This window comes from Sphaeramia orbicularis, chromosome 10, assembly GCF_902148855.1.
Source record: "Sphaeramia orbicularis chromosome 10, fSphaOr1.1, whole genome shotgun sequence".
NCBI lineage: Eukaryota > Metazoa > Chordata > Actinopteri > Kurtiformes > Apogonidae > Sphaeramia > Sphaeramia orbicularis.
This window is the reverse complement of record NC_043966.1, coordinates 42,251,200-42,272,627: the sequence shown is the minus strand read 5'-3', so window position 1 is coordinate 42,272,627 and position 21,428 is coordinate 42,251,200.

The window sequence follows — 21,428 nt, the reverse complement described above, 5'->3', positions numbered from 1 at the left end:
AGAGCGGAAAAAAACTGAATACGAACTAGGGGATTTTTGTGGTCAAGACATGCTAGCCTAACAGTGCAGGTGTTGAGACTTAGATCGCTTTGCAGTTAGACTATGTAGAAAGAGAGTTATTTTATGTTTTGGGCTTAGATGCCTAACCAAGGTTGATTGACAGGCGTACACAGCACACACTGAACTTAGACGAACTTTTGTTATAAGCTTTTCTTAGAAATAATGCTGAACAAATGACGTATAACGGATATGCTTTGCCCATGTGTTATTATTAACCAATTGTGAGTCTTGTATTAATGAGGTCACAGAGAAAGGGGAGTCTCCAACAGTCACTAAAGACTATAAAATGTAATGAAGGAGACGCCCTGGGGGGTTTTCTTGTTTTGACAAGTGTGTGTTTTATAGAGATACCAGTGGTAAACTGCCTACTCTGATATTTCACAAGTTTTGATTTTTTGTAAACTTTTGCTGTTTTAATAAACCAGATTTTGTACTAAACTTTTTTAAAACTCAACCCTTCTCTTGGTGACTTTTTCTTCATTCTCCTGTTGTGTTCCCCCGACACCGACTTCAAGTGGTAAGTCCTTTTGAATTGTAGGGTACCCCCCATTCCCAGCAGTTGGGATTTTTACCCTGGCTCCTTAGATTCTATGGGGCTCCTGGGCAGATAAAGAGACACCGTTTTGTCCTTTGCATCACGTAGACATTTCCTAAAATAGCGAAGGTTACATTTTCGGTGGAACAAATATGAAAAATATTGGAACAACAGTCTCTTCCTGAGATCCTTGAGTCTACGTGTTTTTACATTTACAAGGCTGACAATTAATACTGAACAAACAAGAACTCAAACTATGAATTATGAAAGAGCTGCAGCATCTGAAACTGACCACAATGAACATTTGAAAGATAAACAGAACCACAGTGCTTCAGTTTCAGCTTCACAGTTTGTCTTTTATGTATTGTGATTGTCTCTGTCACCTCACCATATATTTTTTATTAGTAAGTTTTTTTTGTTTTAATCAATTACTAGAAATTACAGGCGAGCCTATTTGAATTCCAGGAGACCCCATGTGGGGTCCCAACCCCAGGATTGAAAAACACTGCTTTACGCACTGAGTCTAAAGTTCTCCGCCTTTGTGTTTTACTGATAAGCAAGAGAGGCGCAAATTCAGTTTTTAAAAAATCTGTATAAAAACACCACACTGGACCTTTTTATTATGTGAATAACAGGTGGGGGTACAACCTATGGGGAGCAGCCATTGCCGACCAGAAGTGACATACCAGCGTTGATTCCGGATGATGAAGTGAGAGTAAACAAGCAGCAGTCAGTGAGCGAGATTGAGTGGATGTCTGCGCTTGTTGGTTGTGCGGTAATATGTGTGCGACCCCAGCACCAAGGGAATTTAAAAATGAGCGTGGGCCATGTACAGTAAACAAACATATCAATGGGACCAGAAAGATGTCGAACTGGGGAGACGCCGAAATCCGCGAGCTGTTGTCACTTCAGGCGAAGGACTCTGTCCATGCTAACATTTGTGGAACGGTGAAAGACTCTGGAGAGGTTAGCAACACTGCTATGCGTGAGGTATTTCTAATGCGTAAGTTATATGTCACACTATACACTGCGCTGTGTCACCGCCCCTTTGATTCCAGAACGCAGGTCCGCTAAGTAAAAGTCCAGCCTGTCTCACCTCTTTCATCGGTTTTCCAATTCTTTTGTGCCCTCTGCTATCAAATTGCTAAATTCTGTTAGTGTTGTATTCTGAGGTTGTTTGTATCGTAATGCATTGTTTTGTGTTGTCGGTTGGGTCAACTTGATGAGTTCTACTTGTGAACTGTAATGGACTGACACACTGTATATGTTTGTGTGTATGTGTGAGAATTGCTTGGAGAAATGTTGCAAATTAATTACCTTCTGGCATCAACACAGTTTTCTGAATCTGAGACCTCTGTTAGTCTTTTGTCTTGGCTGTGGAAGTCGGTCAACGGTGGCAAAAAGGTGGGATCACCATCTCACCTTTTTTCCTGGATGTCTGTGTAAAAGTGGCTTTAGGACTGGGGTGCAAATTGTTGGGGGGGATCAACCCCCCCCTCTGGTTTTTACATCCCTACCTCTACTCAATGAATTTCATCCTCAGGGGGGCAACCAACCAATGTAAATAACAGGCAGGTTGTGACAGTTTTCTTCCACCTATATCCTACATTACTGGCGCTAACGTTCACCTGAACCAAACTGTCGGCAGTCTCAGAATTCACAAACATCCCCATGCATTGGGGCTCTGCGGGGGGGCATGTATTAACGTGACAAATTCATGGAGCCCATAGAGCAGGTGAGGGGGTCCAGTGGAGACAGGTTAGAATTTGTTAAAATTTTGTGTAGGATCCGCTGTATAATACTGACGGCCGGATGTTAAAAGTATGTAAAGTTTCATTTTCGTTTCATGCCAGCATTAGTTACGTTAATTATGGACTGCACCCCCACGTATATAACTGCCCCCCCCCACCTCTGGCTCTGACAAAAATAAAACTACAACAATAAAAACATGTATCCCCCACTCTTTTTTTTTTCTCAAATCGCACCCTGCTTATGACTATCAGACATGACTTTTACAGGACTTGCTGAATGACGGTGTGGTATAAATTTCCAGAACCACATTTGGATTCTAGCAATGCCTTGAAACAGCAGAATACTGGAGGTGAACGGTTTCAGAAACATTGACTAGACCGCTCTGCCTGCCAAGAAGTATTGTAATGTCATGAGCATCTGTTGTTCACTAACTGAGCATGTGCATATTTGCATCTTTCATGCCTGCCGGCGTGCTTCCTCCACCATGAATGGGTCTCTGGCAGAAGTGGTGCCCTTGCTTGTCTTCACTGACCCGTATAATATCTGGGTCGGAGACCTCGCTGGGTGAAAACTACGACGAGGGGGTGGGGGGGTTTCAGTGGCGCCGATGACTTGAACATGCATCTGGCATGTCAATTAGAGACGCTCTAGTTCTTCGGGATGAAAGAAGGAAGGAGGGAAGAGGAGGGAAAGCCATTAAAGTGATGTGAGGAGAGAGTAAACTTTAAATGTTTTACTGCCTTTCAGTGCAGATAAGGTTATTTTTACGGTTTTGTGTCTAATGTGATACACACTCAGTGACATTTTAAAGTCGTAGTAAACTGAACAATCTTAATGATCATTATCCTCTTCAGCCGCAGAATGTCGATACAATACTGAAGCTTGAATGTTAATTATAAGTGTAATTAACTTTTTTGCCCCATTAAAGGTTTTGTTGTGTAAGATTTGTGTGTATTCATATGAAGTTCGTGTTGGAGGGTGTGTACTGCTGGAATCCAGACGTCTGACATCAGCTGAGTGTGTTGTGAAGCTAACAGTAGCTAACGTTGTTTCTTGTTGCAAGTGAGACATTTACTTATAAAGACCCAGTGTTACTCTTCTGTCAGCTCCCAAATGAATATTTCTCTCAATTTAACTTTTCTTATGCAATTTATCACTATTTATTATCATACCATCCTCTGTAGTTTGAGTTTCTTCAATAAAAATCTGGTGTTTTCCCAGATTTAATTGACTAATCATGTAGATGTTCATAAAAGCTCCGATTAAAGTTCAAATCAAATCAAATTTATTCAGAGAAATGCCCATTTCTTTTAAACTGCTTCTCTTCAGATCCATTTATTTTATATAATTTCTCTACTGAATTTCTTTAGCTCGACTCCATAAATGTCATTGCCTGTACCTGTATCCAATGGTTCAATAAATCAATCATTAAGGAATATGAAATACCTTACTCATGAAGTATATAAGCGATATTTAGCTTTTTGTTCTTATAGACCCTATTGAAAGAGAAATTATGATTCTTAGAAAAATTGCTGTTTATCAATTAATCACTGATCAATCGATAAGGTCAATCAACTGATGATTAATGGATTAATTGTTAATTTGCATCCCTAGTATGAATCTTTACCAGACCTCAAATAACAGCCTTTTTGACTGTTGTCGAGGAGCTTATATGGTAAACAAACCGTCTGAGGCGTCAGATAAAGATGAGAGGCCACAAAAACAACAGCGTGCATCATTTTACCAAAAGCAAAACATCTCCAACTGAAACAGCAGACAGGGCTTTACTTTAAGGTAATTACCGGTCTTTAAACAATGGATTTCCACAGACCTGGCCTCTGTTTCTGTATCTGCGGGTCCTGCTGTGAGAAAACCAGAATCCAAGGCGGGATCCCCAAATCTATTCAAAGATTTCCTGCTGAGATATAAATTAGCCTCCTTCTGCGCACACGTACACAAACATTTACAAGCCTGTCGGCGTGTGTACGAGTACGAGTGGGTATGAGTGGAAAGTACTTCTTGAGTGGAGGAAACGCGCTATCTCGCAAATGAGTGTTGGCTGGTAATTAAAGGTAAGAGGCAATAAAAGCAAAGTCGTGTTGATGGTGCATTTGCTTTCTCTGTGACGCTGTGGCGGATGTCGCTGTTTGTATGCATGACCGTAGTAGAGCGCTGAGGAACTGCAGATGGTTTAATGCCCATTCTGGTAACCATCCTCCGCTCAGATGAAGGCTCAACTCTGTCACTGAAATGAAAAATACAGCATTTGCATGAAAGTACATCATTTCAGAAGCAATCTTTTCCATAAGTACTCTGATACTCCAAGGGCATATTTCTAGTGCTTGGAATTATTGTTACCCTGCCCCCCGAAGGGGAGGCAAGGGGTTTTGGTTTTGTTAACATGTTAGCAGCAAAACTACCAGTTGAACTAATACCAAACTGGGTTTATAGATTGCCATTGACCCAGAATAGATGTGATTATATTTTCGGAAAAGTAGGTCAAAGTTCGCATTTTTAATGAATATTTAAAATTTTATTTTGTTTTCCCATTTACTTATTACGGGCGAAATTTGTCGATGCTGTCTATGTCTATGCTGACATCAGCACATGTATAGGCATGATGACATCAACTAATCATTCATTTTCTGAACTGGCTTTGTCCTCACTAAGGTCACAGGGGTCGCTTGGAGCTTATCCCAGCTACATAGGGTAAGAAGTAGTGCTGGGCAGCGATTAAAGTTTTTAATCGCAATTAACTGCGTGGATTTCTGTGAGTAATCACGATTACTCGCATAGTTATATGGGAGGGGGTTTGCCGGTATCAACAGCATGTATTACCTTTAAGTGATATTTCAGACTTGAAGTACTCCGGTGATAAAAATAATTCCACATTGCAGTGCTTACAAACAACTGTGTCCTTCTCAACCCCACCATCTGAAGACATTTAAAATGAAAATGTCCATGGACAAGTCCGGTAGTTTTCTCCGTGTTTATGTCCCCACGAGTTTATTTCCGGTTGTGAGTGATTGACAGGAGTCTTAAGCCTACTAATAAGTACTAATACTAATAAGCCCAGCAATATGTGATGTTCAGTTGTTAAAACCAAGCAAAGGGGGCCCTCTAGTGGTTGGAATAAATTGCACTAACGTATGTTTTGTACTTGTGGTGTTCCTGTAGTCAGTTCGGACATAAGAAGGAACTAACAGACACGTTTCTTTCACTCTGTTTGTATGGCCCAAAAAACGTTTGCTTGTAAGTATTTTATGTTCAGTTATTGTAAGAATGAATAGTATAAAATATCTCTGATGTGAACCTTTGTTGCTGGATAAAAAGACACTGTAAATCTTGAGTTAATCTGTAAATGCTAATTGTTAGCGTGACTATGGATTTTCCCATTCAAGTTAGCATCGAGCTAGCGATCTTTTTCCCATTCATTTAAATGTAAAATGCCATGTAAATGTACTAAGGCAATGAACAGAACTGAGACATATTTTGTATGAATGTTTTCAGTTTTACAGTGAGTCTCAAGTAAAAGATTTGGAGAGAAGTTTACAGCATCTGGCTTTTCTTGGGAAACCTGTTGTCTATCTGCCGAGCTAGTCACTACACACACACAAGCAGGGGCAGAATAATATGAGTTAGAATAAAACGGCATTAATGTGAGATTTTTAAAAAATTGTCAGCGTTATTTAATGAATGCGTTAACTCAAGTAATAATGCGTAAACTTGCCCAGCCCTAGTTAAAATCTTGAAAATATAAAGAATACACTTCAACAATCCAAACCAACACTTAAGATATCTCGAGTCTGTAACGTAACATTAAGAATTGTTTTTGCATTTTAGAGATATTTTGGAAGACTAAGGTCTTATAAGCAGCATTGTCATTAAAAACAGAGGTGGAAAACACCCTTTTACCAAATTATTACTTCTAATGTGCCAACTCACATTCCTGTAAAAGTTTAATTAGATTCTTATAGATTAGAGACTTTTGGTGAAATTGTCGTTTTTCCATTAGGTAAATTTTTTTGTGCAAGTTATATTCATGCAATTTGAGGGTCAATGGAAAAGCGACTAGTGAGAGTGATTGTTTGCCTCTATATGTTCAGCCCTGTGATGAACTGGTGACATTTTCAAGGTGTACCCCACCTTCGCCCATAAGTAGCTGGGATAGGCTCCAGTGACCCCCGTGACCCTAGTGAGGATAAAGCAGGTTCAGAAAATGAATGAATGAATGAATGAATAATTTTATGCTCCTATATAATATTTTGTTACATATTTCTTACAGGATTCCATTTATAGAAAGCCATATTTGCGGTTACAGTTAAATTATGTACATATGTAATTTAGGGATGTAACGATATAAAAATTTAATATCATGGTTATTGTGACAAATTTCTCATGGTTATCATTATTATCGTGGTATTATTGAAATTGATCTCAAAATGTTCAAAAAGTACTTACACACACTGAAATAATTTAACCAAGTTGTATTTAAAAAATAACATAAAATAAAATAATTGGCACAATGCACTTTCTGTTGGCAGAAACATTCAAATATTAACCCTTAGTAGTCTGAGCCTATTTTGGCCATTTTTCAGTACTTTAGATTTTGCCTTTATATACTATATACAGAAATGTTTATTAAACCCATGTTTGGTATCTTTTTTTTTCAGCACAGCTTCATCTATCTCATCTGCCTATTATTATTTTTTTCACTTTAACCCACTATATCAACATAAAAGGCCAGAAAACACAAAAAATATAAAATCCGATTTGAAAAATGTATATAATTTACTGCATAAATAACACAACGATGCTTAACGAACTTTATCAAAGACTTAAAAAGTGAATATTGGTTCCAAATATTAGGTATATAAAATGAAAATTGTAATAAATTAAAACTATACTCAAATATTTGACATAAAAGCATATATTTACATAGGGTTTTTTCCCCTAAAAGTGCGGTAGTCCAACACAGTTATCATGATAATTAGAATTTAAATGGTAATACTAACCATCTGCAATTTTACCGCGGTTTACAGTTCTACCAGTAATCGTTACATCCCTACTGTAATTTCTGGTTTACTATATGAGGACACAAACTCAAGCAAAGTGACAAATCTTCACTGAAAACTGGTCACGACAACAGAGTTTAACTTCTCACCCTCATCGTGAGGACAGCATCGGTTTCTTTATAGTCATTTCCTTTTTTTTTTTTTTTTTAGCTCAATAAATTCAATATTATTTTTGAAGTGGTAATCTTGTCTGTAATAACACAGTGTTTGTGTCAATTTCTCTGGATATCAGATGTCTGATTCTTTCATTGCAGTCATGAATGATTTCCATTTTTTTATCTAATCTATCTAAGACAAGCAGATCTGATGCAAACAGACAGCTTTTTTTTTTTTTTTTTTAAATCAATATGCATTTTATCCACAGGGGTGTTTGTCACATCATCGTATCCGACCCTCCTGTTCGCTTTATCCGCCGTGTCTTCTGCAGAATGGTGAATAAAGGATTTTTGGAGGATTTCTTACTTTGTACCTTCAAAACCCCATGGCAGATAAAAACAAAGGAAGTGGACTAGTGATAATTCTGTCACACAGGCCGTGGATGGCTTTGTCTAGTCATGCCTCGGTCAGATAAGGCCTTTCTAAGGGCCGTTTGTCTTCACCGGAATGAATGTTTTCAAGGTCACAGTCGGAGGGAATTTGGTTTCAGTCCTTTTGAGCTAAGTTGTAAACAAAACAAATTGAGTTGAGGTCACAGTATATTGTGTTCCCTCCCCTTCTCTATCACCCCCGGTCTCCTCTGCATGTAAAACACCCCATTCAAACCTCAATATCAGCCCTTTTCACCGTCTCTGTGCACTCGCTTTCATTGTGCGAACATTTTTTTTTTTTTTTCAAATACTTGTTTGGATGTCAGGGTGTTTAAGTGTATGTCTCGAAGTTATTTCTGCAGAAACTCGCAGCAAATAAGGGGACAGAGGAGCAAAGCACAAACGGAGGGGGGCTTAACTTACTTTACATAATTGTTGCCTATAAATGCATTTCCAATGCCAGGGATTTAAGCGCCTGATATGCTTAACACATACAGGGAAAGAAAGGCTGCTGAGGCAGGATGTCACCAGCTATTCTGATGAAGATGGAGAGGAGGAAGTAAAAGCAGAGACAGGGGTTACACGAGGAGACAGAAGGTTGGACAAAAGCAAGACACAAAACATCAGGAAAACAGGTTGAGTTGGATTGTTAAACATTCAGCTTTGGTTGTTACTTTCACTAAACCTCATGTTTTATGAGACTTAACAGGACAAACAGCTCCTACTTTACAGTCTGTGTTTCCTTAACCCACAGGTGTTAAACATGCGGCCTGGGGGCCAAATCTGGCCCGCCAAAGGGTCCAGTCCGGCCCATGGGATGAATTTGTGAAATGCAAAAATTACACTAAGATATTAACAATCCTTTTAGTTCCGGTTCCACATTCAGACCAATTCAATCTCAAACGGGCAGGACCAGTAAAATACTATCATAATAACATAGAAATAATTATAACGTCAAATTTTTCTCTTTGTAAATGTAAATATTTTCATGTATTTACACTAGTGCTGGGCAGCTATTGAAGTTTTTAATCGCAATTAATCGCGTGGCTTTCTACGATTAATCATATAGTTATATTGGGGGGGGGGGGGCTGCCGGCATCAACAGCATGTATTGCCTTTAAGTGATATTTAGACTTGAAGTACTCTGGTGATAAAAAAAAACAAAAAAAAACTAGAAGCACTCGGAGAGCGCAGACCTCCGCCAAGGCTGATCAGTGCCCCCCCCGTGGGCCCCCCCACGCCAAGGAGGTTATGTTTTTGTCAGGGTTTGTTTGTTTGTCTGTCTGTCTGTCTGTCTGTTTGTCTGCCTGTTAGTGTGCAACATAACTCAAAAAGTTAAGGACAGATTTTGATGACATTTTCAAGGTTTGTTGGAAATGGGCCCCCCCATGGGCCCCCCCACCCCCGATCACCACCAAAATGTAATTATTTCTTCCTTATCCCATTTCCAACAAACCCTGAAAATTTCATCAAAATCTGTCTATAACTTTTTGAGTTATGTTGCACACTAACGGACAGACAAACAGACAGACAGACAGACAAACAAACAAACAAACAAACAAACCCTGGCAAAAACATAACCTCCTTGGCGGAGGTAAAAATGTCAATAACCTGAACAAATATGAACAACCTGAAATGTCTTAGGAGAAGTAAGTACAATTTTAACAATATTCTGTCTGTTATTAAATGTTTTGTGTATTTGTAGATCCACTGTGATCTGTAAGTTATAATGTACATGTGTAAATGATAAACTGAGACAGAATATTGTTAAAATTACACTTATTTTTTCAGTTTGTTCATGTTATTCACATCTTTTGAAAGGATAGTTTGTAGATGTAAACCTTTTCATAATGTAAATTTACTTTTTTCGCTTTAAAACAGAAAAGTTTGGAGTTGACATTATTTATATATTATTATCTTATGATTTTACTGGTTCGGCCCACTTCAGGTCAAATTTAGCTGAATGTGGCCCCTGAACCAAAAGGAGTTTGACCCTGCCTTAACCCTTTAACCCCTGAGACTTTTTTTCGATGAAACGTGCTGCCATGAATTTGTCCGTTTAACCCTTAAGGGTGTGAGCCTATTTTGGCTGTTTTTGAGTACTTTTTTTTTTTTTTACTTAATTTTTATTAAATTTTCTCTTTTTCAGTACAGTATAATTATACATTCAAGTACAGTTCAATTAATTTCTTTTCCCCCTACACAGCTGCTAATATATTCTCATACACCTCTTGGTATATATGATGAAATTTGAGAAAGCAATAACAATTATAGCAAACAATGTTCACTTCAAAAACTAAAAAAATAAAAATAAAAAAGGCTGTAGATATAAATCTTTGTCAGAGGTAGAATGACAGCACCTTGATAACATGGAGTATTCTTGCATCATCAGTAAATATTATTGCAGTAGTAAAGGTAACATAGGTTCCCATCTTTTAGTAAATATGGTTTTCTGAGGCTTGAGCAAGTACAGGGTGGGGAAGCAAAATTTACAATATTTTGAGGCAGGGGTTGAAAGACAGTGTATGACCAATTAGTTTATTGAAAGTCATGACAATTTATTTGCCACAAGAAAACTGACATAATAGAAAATGTTTTTATTCTATGTGTCCTCCTTCTTTCTCAATAACTGCCTTCACACGCTTCCTGAAACTTGTGCAAGTGTTCCTCAAATATTCAGGGGACAACTTCTCCCATTCTTCTTTAATAGTATCTTCCAGACTTTCTCGTAATAGTTTTGCTCATAGTCATTCTCTTCTTTCCATTATAAACAGTCTTTATGGACACTCCAACTATTTTTGAAATCTCCTTTGGTGTGACGAGTGCATTCAGCAAATCACACACTCTTTGACGTTTGCTTTCCTGATTACTCATATGGGCAAAAGTTTCTGAAAAGGTATGGATAATAGTGTTAGGTATGATTATGACATCAATATATGTTTGGTTTCAAAACAACTGACGTAGTGCCTGCTGAGAAAAAACAACTAAATGCTCATTGTAAAATTTGCTTCCCCACCCTGTATGTGATCTGCTCCATCTGGTAAACATCCCAAACTTTTTGAATCCATGTATTATATGAGGGAGGTTCTGGTTTCATCCAATTGATGGTTCTAGACTTCAAGGCAGCAGTGAATAATATATTCAAAAGGTATTTATCTGCTTTTCTATCCAGACCTTCAGGTATTACTCCCAAAACTGCCACTGTGAAGCTTTGTGGGATGTTCATTTTAAAAACCTCCTTCAGGGCATTGAACACCTCCCTCCAAAACAAACTTAACTTAGGAGAAACCCAAAATATGTGAGTGTGATTAGTTCTATGGGCTCCGCAGTTCCTCCAGCATGAACTGGGATGTTGGGGATCCATCTTAGACACTATTTCTGGTGTTCTGAAATATCTAGTGATTATTTTCCATTTGAATTCCCTCCATGTATTAGAATTCGTAACCAGATGTGCCTCCGTAAATACATCGCGCCAGTCATCCTCAGATATGTCCACGTTCGCCTCTGCCTCCCATCTCCCTCTTATCTGCGAGGAGTTATTTTGATTCATAAATAAGAAAATATTATACAGTTTAAAAATTATTTTCTTTTCTCCATCACCAGTTTGTAACTATCATTTTTGAGAACTTTTGATTTGATTTTGCCGTCATATACTATATAAAAAAATGTTGGTAACAGTTTATAATAAGTACACACTATGAAGCATTAGTTAAGCATTAACAAATACTGTATTCATCATTTATAAAGCATATTTCTGACATGAATACTCATTAGTATATGATTTATAAGTACAGTTATAAAGGTTTTACTCATCATTAATAAGCACATTAGTTATGGATTAACAAATACTGAATTCATCATGTCTAAAGCATATTTCTGACATGAATACTCACTAATATAAGGTTTATAAGCACAGTTATAATGGTTTTACTCATTTTTAATAACCTCATCTACAATATGCTTAATGATTGTATTTTCATACTTTAGAAATTACGGATTCAGCATTTAAACATTTAGTATTGCATCACTTACAAACCAGTTTTGATGTGCATTTATGCTCGCACATACACTATTCGGACATGTACTAATGGTTAGTGAATATTTAAGTGGGTATTTTATACTAACTCACACATTTATTTTCCAATAGATGTCCCATAAACAGTTATTAATAAAGGAATTCATTATTTCAGTTAGTTATAAAGCACTTACTACTCATTAATTAAGTCTATGGTGTGAGCTCATCTAAAGTGTGCACTATCTATGCCATATAAAGCATTTACAAATGAGATTTAAAGGTTGGCAACGCCTAAAGACGCACAAAAATCTGAGTTATTCTAACAAAGGAAAGACACAGCACATGGGATTATTAAAACAAACTGCATGATTGAATGATGAATGATTATGAATGATTAGTAAAACATTTATAACTGTGCTTATAAACCATATATTAATGAGTATTCATGTCAGAAATATGCTTTATAAATGATAAATTCAGTATTTGTTAATGCTTAACTAATGCTTCATAGTGTGTATTTATTATAAGCTGTTACCAAATATGTTTACTATACCCATGTATGGTATCTTTTTTTTCCAGCACAACTTCCTCTGTATCATCTGCCTATTATTTTTTTTCACTTTAACCAACTATATCAATACAAAAGGCCAAAAAACACACAAAAAATATAAAATTCAATTTGAAAAATGTTTTATGATTTATTGCATAAATAACACACAGATGCTTAACGAACCTTTTCAAAGACTTTAACCCTTTTATGCACTAACCATGAGAACCTTAGTTAAGATTTCTCTCTTGAGTGTTTTTATTCCTCCATAGGCATGAAAAAAACAGTGTGATCAAGTTGTTTTTTTTCATGGAGTTACAAAAATGTCCATGCATTTAATTTTTGAAGTAAAGAAACGTGTTTAAAACCCAATAACAGATATTGATATTAAAACAATGAAATAAAATCTGACATCTCACATTTTAATTTCACATTTTAACATATTCTAATGCTAATTATTACTCTTTTCATAGAGATAATATGCAAAAAAAAAAAAAAAAAAGTTTTTTTTCCCAAACAAATAACAGTTGATGTACATTCAAACATGTCACTGCAGATCAGGTTTATCAAGAACAGCAAAGTTACAGTAATGGTATGAATGTCAGTGTATGATATGGTGCATGAGCGTCCACTGTGTTGGCTGATATGGAACTAAAACAACAAAACCCATGAATATACAAGAGAACAGATGGAGAAGAACTGTCCACTGTAGTGACCATTATCCATGAAAGGGTTAAAAGTGAATATTGGTTCCAAATATTAGGTATATAAAATCAAAATTGTAATAAATTAAAACTATACTCAAATATTTGACATAAAAGCAGATCTCTACATAGGCGTTGTCTCCAGGTTTCTCAGAAATGACAAAGATATGGTCACAAATATAACCCCCCCCCCCCCACACACACACACACACACACACACACACACACCACCACCACCTCAGTTCCGTACTTTTATTCACTATTTATTTGTTTGCTTGGAGTTCAAAATGTCATATCTCTGGTTGCGTTTGCTCTATCAACATCAAATCAAAATTGGGAGAGTGTTAAAAGTCCGCACTTTCGTATGCAATTATCCCCAGTGGTCTACGTGACCGACTTCCAACTCCATCTATATAAAAAATTCATTCACATCCAACCATTCACTCTTATTCGTGCCACTGCAGATGCAGAATAGACCTTGCGCTTTCCATAGTCATCTGAGCATGCTCAGTGCAGTTCAGTGACTAAGACTGACTTGCTATAAAATAGAAGTTATTTTGTTTTTGTTTTTTTTGTTTTTTTTTTACAGTTTCCTTTGTCGTTCTTTGTTTTTAGCTTACCGGCCGACACGCTGATAGCTATTGTCGTCATCGTCTGTCGTCCGTTACAAAAATTTCAATCGTCTTCTTCTCCAAAACTACAATTCCAATTGACTTCAAACTTGGTATACAGCTTCTTTATGATGATGTCAACAAAAGTTAGTGAAATTATTTGGATCCGGATCTGATTCTGGATTTGGTGCAACTTTGAAAAATTCTCCCATTATAAGAGATAGGAAGTGGATCGATGCAATAACTCAGTAAATATAAATGATATCCAGTGTAAATTTCTACAGTCCAGCCCTGATGATGATGACCAAAACATAATGTCTACATGCTGATCAGGATCTTCTTCTGGATCCGGGAACTTATGGAAAATTTAACATGGGCTCTAATGGGGAAAAAATTTCAATTGTCTTCTTCTCCGAAACTACAGTTTTGATTGACTTCAAACTTGGTATACAGCTTCTGTATGATGATGTCAACACAAGGTATTAAAATTATTTTGATCTGGATCTGATTCTGGATTTGGTGCCACTTTGAAAAATGTTCCCATTATAAGGAAGTGGATTGATCCAATAAATCAGTATCAATGATATGAAGTTGGAATTTTAATTTTTTACAGATCTGATTGGAATATGACCAAAACATGGGCTATTTCTGTAATAGAATGGATACACAGAACTGGGTGATAATAAATGGCATCTGGATACATTTCCCAAAGCTTTTCATTTGGCCGGTAAACTACAGGGCCATTGGTCCTATTTTTAAGGTTAATGTATATTGTGCATTGTCCCTGTCTAAATAAATAAATAAAATGGAAAAAATGAACTTAAAATCTATCAGCGCCTTTTGAAAGTTTACTTGTTGACCAAACGGTTGAGTTTTTAGGAATATTTGAAATAAATCCTACATTCAGAACGCTCACCACAGACACGTCAGGAGTTAAAGGGTTAATCTTAAAACATTTGCTTTTTGCAGAGTGCTGGGCATTTTGTTGGATTATCAAAACATGGCGAAACAAAGCTTTACTAATTCATGAACAAATAATAAAACCGGGAAAACTACGGGCACAAACCAGTGGTGGAGTCACAGACGGTTTAGTAAAACAGCCTTTTAGTTGGATTATCGTGTTAATATCGTTACCCAGTTCTGATGTTAATTTATTCCAGTTCATGAGAGTCAGCACTATCCTCTGAGCTGTTTCTTATTAGAGTAATGGGCTCTGAATGGGAGGGAAATGAGATCCCAAAGTGAAATGAGTTGAGAACCACAGGTCTAATTTATTGTAGTCAATATTAGAGCTGACCCCGGAAAGATTCATCAGTCATCTGTTCATCTGCAGACCCTTCAGTCCACTGGGATTCATCAAGCTGGTCACAGATACTTAATTTTTTTGGTCCTTGTATAAAAGTCTACCAGAGGTTTACAAGGACCACATGAACCAGTGAGATTTATTCCATAAAAGACAGTTAACAGTGTTTTTATTATGGTTTTATTTATTTAATTACTGAAGTTAAAAAGGAATTAGGAGACAATTCCACAGATGTGTGAAGAATGGACGTTATGACCCTTATGTTCCGAAAAGACCCTCTCATTATCGGCTTATTCTTATTCAGAACCAGATCAGAGATTATACTAATAAGGATAAACATAAATACTGTCTTTGAAAAATCAATCCATGTGACAAGATCCTCTGTCAGTTAAATGAGAAGGGGTGATCACTAACCGAATAAACTCTCACCTGCCCAGCTCAGGCAAAACAGAACCCTCTGGTGGATATTAGAACCTCTTAGCCCTTAGGCAAGGCAGAGTAATTTGTATAGTGTAATTTATACACAGGTCAATCCACAGTGCTTTACAAAAATGGAAAAGAGACAGGTTAAAAACGCTGAGTGTTAACATTGCACTGAATTTCAGTTTTTTTTACGATTGTTCATGTTATTCCCATTTTTTTTTTTACAGGATAGTTTATACTTAAAATAAAGAGTAAATAATAATGCAATAATGTAATTGTACTTTTTTCACTCTAAAACGCAGAAAAAAGTTTGGAGTTGACATTATTTATATACTATTATGTAGGGATGCACCAATACCACTTTTTTCCAGATCAAGTACGAGTACAAGTACTTACATTTGAGTACTTGCCAATACCAAGTACCGATACGAGTACTTAATAATCCCATTCCAGTTCTTAGTTCCTTTTGTAAATGTGCTTTATTGTCGTTGTCATTAGTCTGACTGGAACAAAGTGCTGCTACTGACATTTAATGTGTTGGAATGAGTGTCAATTAATCCACCAGGGGGCGCCGCTCTGAATTAACCATACTGGACAAATACCACGAAGAAAAGTAAAGTTTTCTGAGAAGAAGAAAGTCAGTAATAACAAACATGGAGACGACAGAGGTAACACTACTGTGATACTAATATTGCAGCGTTTTCACTGGTAAGGTTTAAAAGTTTAGCTTCAGCAGGAAGAGAAAAGAGAAATGAGTGATAAGTTTGGTTTTCACTTCTGTTGGCGGCCCGCACCGCTCCGTACTCCCGCTGGTATTCTCATTCTGTTTACGCATCCGCGAGCACCTGGAAAATGGATGGAATGTACGCTGCGTCCGTATCTGTCTGTGTCTTTAATGTTACTTGCAGTCAGCGTTACTTTTATCACCGTCATTTATTTTGAAAAATCTCCACACTCTTCACACATTCCTCCTCCGCGTACCTGCTGCACTGAACTGTGAATGTCACACAACCGTAAGTGGTATCGGTGCATTTGTATCGGATGTCTTTTATGAGTACAAATACACACACTGAGTATCAGAGCCAATGGCGATACTCGTATCAGTATCGGTGCATCCCTACTATTATGTCATTATTTTACTGGACCGGCCCATTTCAGACTATACTGGTAGGATGTGGCCCCTGAACATGACTTTGACACCCCTGCTTTTGAGGAAGTTCCCTTTTTTGTTAGAACCAGTGACACAAGGTCTGGACCCAAATGCACAACCCACAGACAAAAATACAGTTAAAGAGTGTTTATTTAACACAGACAGGAAAAACAGTTCACAAAAAGGTTTCTTGAATGAATCCTCGCAGGTATGTTTGTGTGGATTCGTCACGGCGTCCAAATCCAAAAAAGGGGAGCTCTCTGCCCGGGTCGGGAGCACATGAGGGGAACCCGACTAGGAGAAAGCAGAGAAGTGTCAGAGGACAGACCAGGTCATACACGGGAAGTCTAGCAAACAGGCAACGGTACATAGGGGAAAAGCAAAAGCACTAACCGTGAATCCGGGCAAAAAGGTTGAACACCAGAGTGGCAGATCAGGCAGAGGTACCGATGAGGGGTCAGGCAGTCTCAGAAAAACGAGGAACAATCCAGGTCAGGAACGAACAGGCAGGCAGGCAGGCAGGCAGGCAGGCAGACAAACAGGATCAGAGAAACGCTGGTAGGGAGACACACCACGAGGGAGGAATACAAACTGGCACAAGACAGGGGAAAACACAGGGCTTATATACACAGAAGGGAGGGAAGACAATGAGACACAGGTGGAACAAATCAGGGCGGAGACAGGTAATCAACACAGGTGAAACAATCAGGGAAGGGAAGCAAAGACACCAGACATGACACAAGAGGAGGACTTAACAAAATAAAACAGGAAATGACACACAAGACAGACAAAACATACAAGAGTCCAGGGACTGATATGACATTTTTTCCCAGTTGAGGAATGTTTAAGGCCATAGGGATGACTCTCACCTGTGGTAGAATGTAACAGATTACTTGTACTGCAGTAAGTACAGTTTGACTTGTATTTTACTTGTGTATTTCCATTTTATCCTCATTTATACTTCAACTCCACTAAATCTCAAAAGCAAATATACTTTTCGCTCTACTGCCTTTGTCTTGCAGCTTTAACAGCTTCTTTTTATTTTACAGTATTTATATCCCTTTCCTGTCCATTTGTATTTCCAAATGTGTTGATGAATTATTACCCCGAAGGGGAGGCAAGGGGTATTTTTTAGTTTTTTTTGTTTCTTTGATTGTTAACACTTGAGCAGCAAATTGATTGAATTCATACCAAATTGGATTTATAGATTGTTAGTGACCCAGGATAGAACTGATTGCATTTTGGGAACAGTAGGCCAAAGTTCAAATTTTTAATGAATTTTTTAATTTTTTTTTCCCTCCCATTTACTTATAATGGGTGGGATTTCAAATGTCTATAAAAAACATCAATTCTGTTTGAATTTTCTTCAAACTTGGCACATATGTAGAGGCAATTGATATGCTGACATCAGCACATGCATAGACATGATGACATCAGCTGGATCGATGCCAAAATAAGATACCATACGTGTGAGGGGCGGAGTTTGTTGTGCCTGGAACCACTTGTTTGTTTGTTTGTTTGCTAACACTTTAGCAGCAAAACTATTGCTTGACTTCATATGAAATTGGGTTATAGATTGCCAGTGATGCAGAATAGATCTGATTACATTTTGGGAAAAGTAGGTCAAAGTTCACATTTCGTATAAGTTTTGACAATCTTTTTTTTCCCAGTATTTTTTTTTTTTTACTTATAATGGATAAATTTCAAATGTCTGTAGCAGCAAAACTGTTGGTTGAATTCATACCAAACTGGATTTTTAGATTTCCAGTGACCCAGAATAGATCTGTATACATTTTGGGAAAAGTAGGTCAAAGTTCAAATTTTTAATGATTTTTTTTTTTTTTGTTTTAAATCTTTTTTTTCTCCCATTTACGTATAATGGGCAAAATTTCAAATGTCTATAAAACATCAATTCTGTTTCAATTTACATCAAACTTGGCAAATATATAGAGGCAATTGATATGCTGACATCAGCACATGCATCGACATGATGACATCAGCTGGATTGACGCCAAAATAAGCTACAATATGTACGAAAGGTGGGGTTTGTTGTGCCTGGAACCACTTGTGTTTAGTTTTTTTTTTTTTTTTTAAATAACCTGAAAGAAAGAGTGTTCTGCTACACAATGAGAAAATCTTGCTCCTTCCTGAACTCAGGAAACTCTATAAAACCCTTCTTGGATTGGCTAAAAATGTTTTGTTACAAAGCAGAAAACAACCCTAGTACACAGTATAATGCGCCATATACATATGCAACACCCTGCTGTGCACATGTGAAGCCCTCAGTGGTGGTAGACAGTAAACACATCACACTGCAAAAGTCTGAGAGATGGCTTTGCAAACCCAGTCATTGTTTTGTAACAGGCTTTCCTTAGGAATGTTCTTTATATCGCACAAACATCTACTGGATATGTGTTACAGGAGGATGTACACAGCATAAGTCATGTGTCAGCACACTCTGCACTAGAGGCAAACACATTCAGAGGGTGAATTTTATGAATGGGAGTGAATGCAGGAGATAACCTTTACCTGCTAAACTTGTTTTTTTACTGTTTATATACCAGATATTTACAGAAATGCAGAATTATTGAAGTGAAAATTCTCCTTTGTGTCTGCGTAACTGAATACGCACTGTTTTCCTGTGCACAAGGGAAAGAAACAGTGGATTCATACAGGTAAAAACTGTTGTCACAATATCTTGGACCACTAGGCTGAAAAAAAAAAACATGTTTACAAGTTTGAATTACGCTAATGCATACAGGCACCTTTTATGTGGTATTTTATGACAGTGTTCCTGCAGAAAAGTTGTGTAAATGACAGAGATGGAATGAAACAACAAATATCCTGTAAAATCAGCAGTGCTTGATCATATTTTAGCACCTCTGAGGAAATACTAAATCAAATTTTATTTATATAGCACCAAAACATGACAAAAGTTACCTCATGACACTTTAGAGCTGATTGAAAACAAATACTCTTAAATAACACTGGGTTACAAAAAAATGTTTTTTGCAAGTTGTCTAGGTTTTTTCAACTGAATTATTACCATTTTGCACCGCTAAATCCAAAAATGACATCTGTTTTTCTCAATCAGGTCAGGTTTTTTTTTTGCTAATTTGATTTTGAAAAATTTGATCTTCTCACAAAATATAATAATTAATACCAAAATAAGATTGCTAAGCACACTTTATGAAACCTGTGACTTGATTCCTCTTAGGTACAATGGTGTATTCACCGCAGATGTAGCAGAATACGTCAGGCTTATTTTTGCAAGATCTTCTAGTCGAAGCCATTTCATTCACCTGTAATATTAAAAAAAAACATTAATCATAAATTGGCAAAAGTAAAATCTTCAGAACTCGTTTATTGCAAGAAATATGACAGAATTTTGTATCATATGATGTGAAAATGCCCATAAATGTAAGCAAAAATGTTAAAAAGCCAATATGTAGCATAGTTCCGAAAGTTGACCTGATTGAGCAAAATTAATGTGAGTTTTGGATTCAGCACACCAAAATTATCCTAAATCAGCTCAAAAAACTTAAACAATAAATTTGTTGTTGACCAGTGTTACCTTTTAGCGTATTCTAGTGAAAATTGTGATTTTATTATAGTTGAAAAGTAGATGGTTTTGGTTGTCGATTGTAAGTATTGCATTGTCCATTAGACTGGGAGTGATGGTTGTTCAGTCAGTTGAGGGGGGGGGGGGGGCCACATTTAACCACTTGTGGGTAAAAACTGTGCTTAAGTCTGTTTGTTTCTAGTATTTTTTTAATAGTTCATTTTCCAAACTACTTCCTGCTTCAGGGGTTTTGTACTTGGGTGAAGGTGCCCGCCAGTACTTGGATTGAACCCAGGACCAGTGCTAACCACTGCTAACCGCTGCACCACATTTGAGTTTCATAATGGTGAGTCTTTTTTTTTTTTTTGACATCCCATTGACATGCATTCCCAGCTTTTCAATCCTTGTTCTTGGACTTCACCACCAGTTTACTCCTAAAACAGACAGATAAAACTAAACCAGAAAGGTAGATCTGAGAACAAAAGATCCAAATGCTCCCAGACTGGTTTATGTGTACAAATGCTTCCAATAGTATCTCAAAAGAAAACATAGACTTGAGCCTGCAATCTCATTTTCTTCTAGTTTTTTTCATGTAATCAAAAAAGCTAAACAGAGATGAAATAAAAGTGTGGGTGTGTCTCTATGGGCTCCAGTGACAAGTTACAAATGAGGAACCCACATGCTATCCGATAATGTTATCTAGGATCCCTCAGCTTAGTAACTTTTCAGATGAAACCAGATGTTGATTGCAATTTATATGTATGAATTACTTCAAACTTGCCGGAGCAATCATGCATTTTAATCTGTCAATGCAGAAGCTAGCAAAGCACTAACACTCAGTTTCCACAAGAACTTTGTTTGACTCAGACTTTCTGGCTTTCGAATTTGATCCAAACCAAATGTGCTGCTTTGAAACATTTCCCAGATCACGGTGTGGACCGAACAGTCAGTTTTTTTGGTCCGAGCAAAAAGGTGGTGTTGGTCCAGATCACAAATTTCAAATGAAGTACAGGACCATATCGTTAGCATCACAGAATAATTACCTAAATCGTATGTTTTCTGGCTCATTATGTTTGTCCAAACAAATGTACCTTTAGTTGTACCAGGCACTAAAATGAAGAAGATATTGAAGAAAAAAAGGGTGGTCTAATATTTTTTTCCACA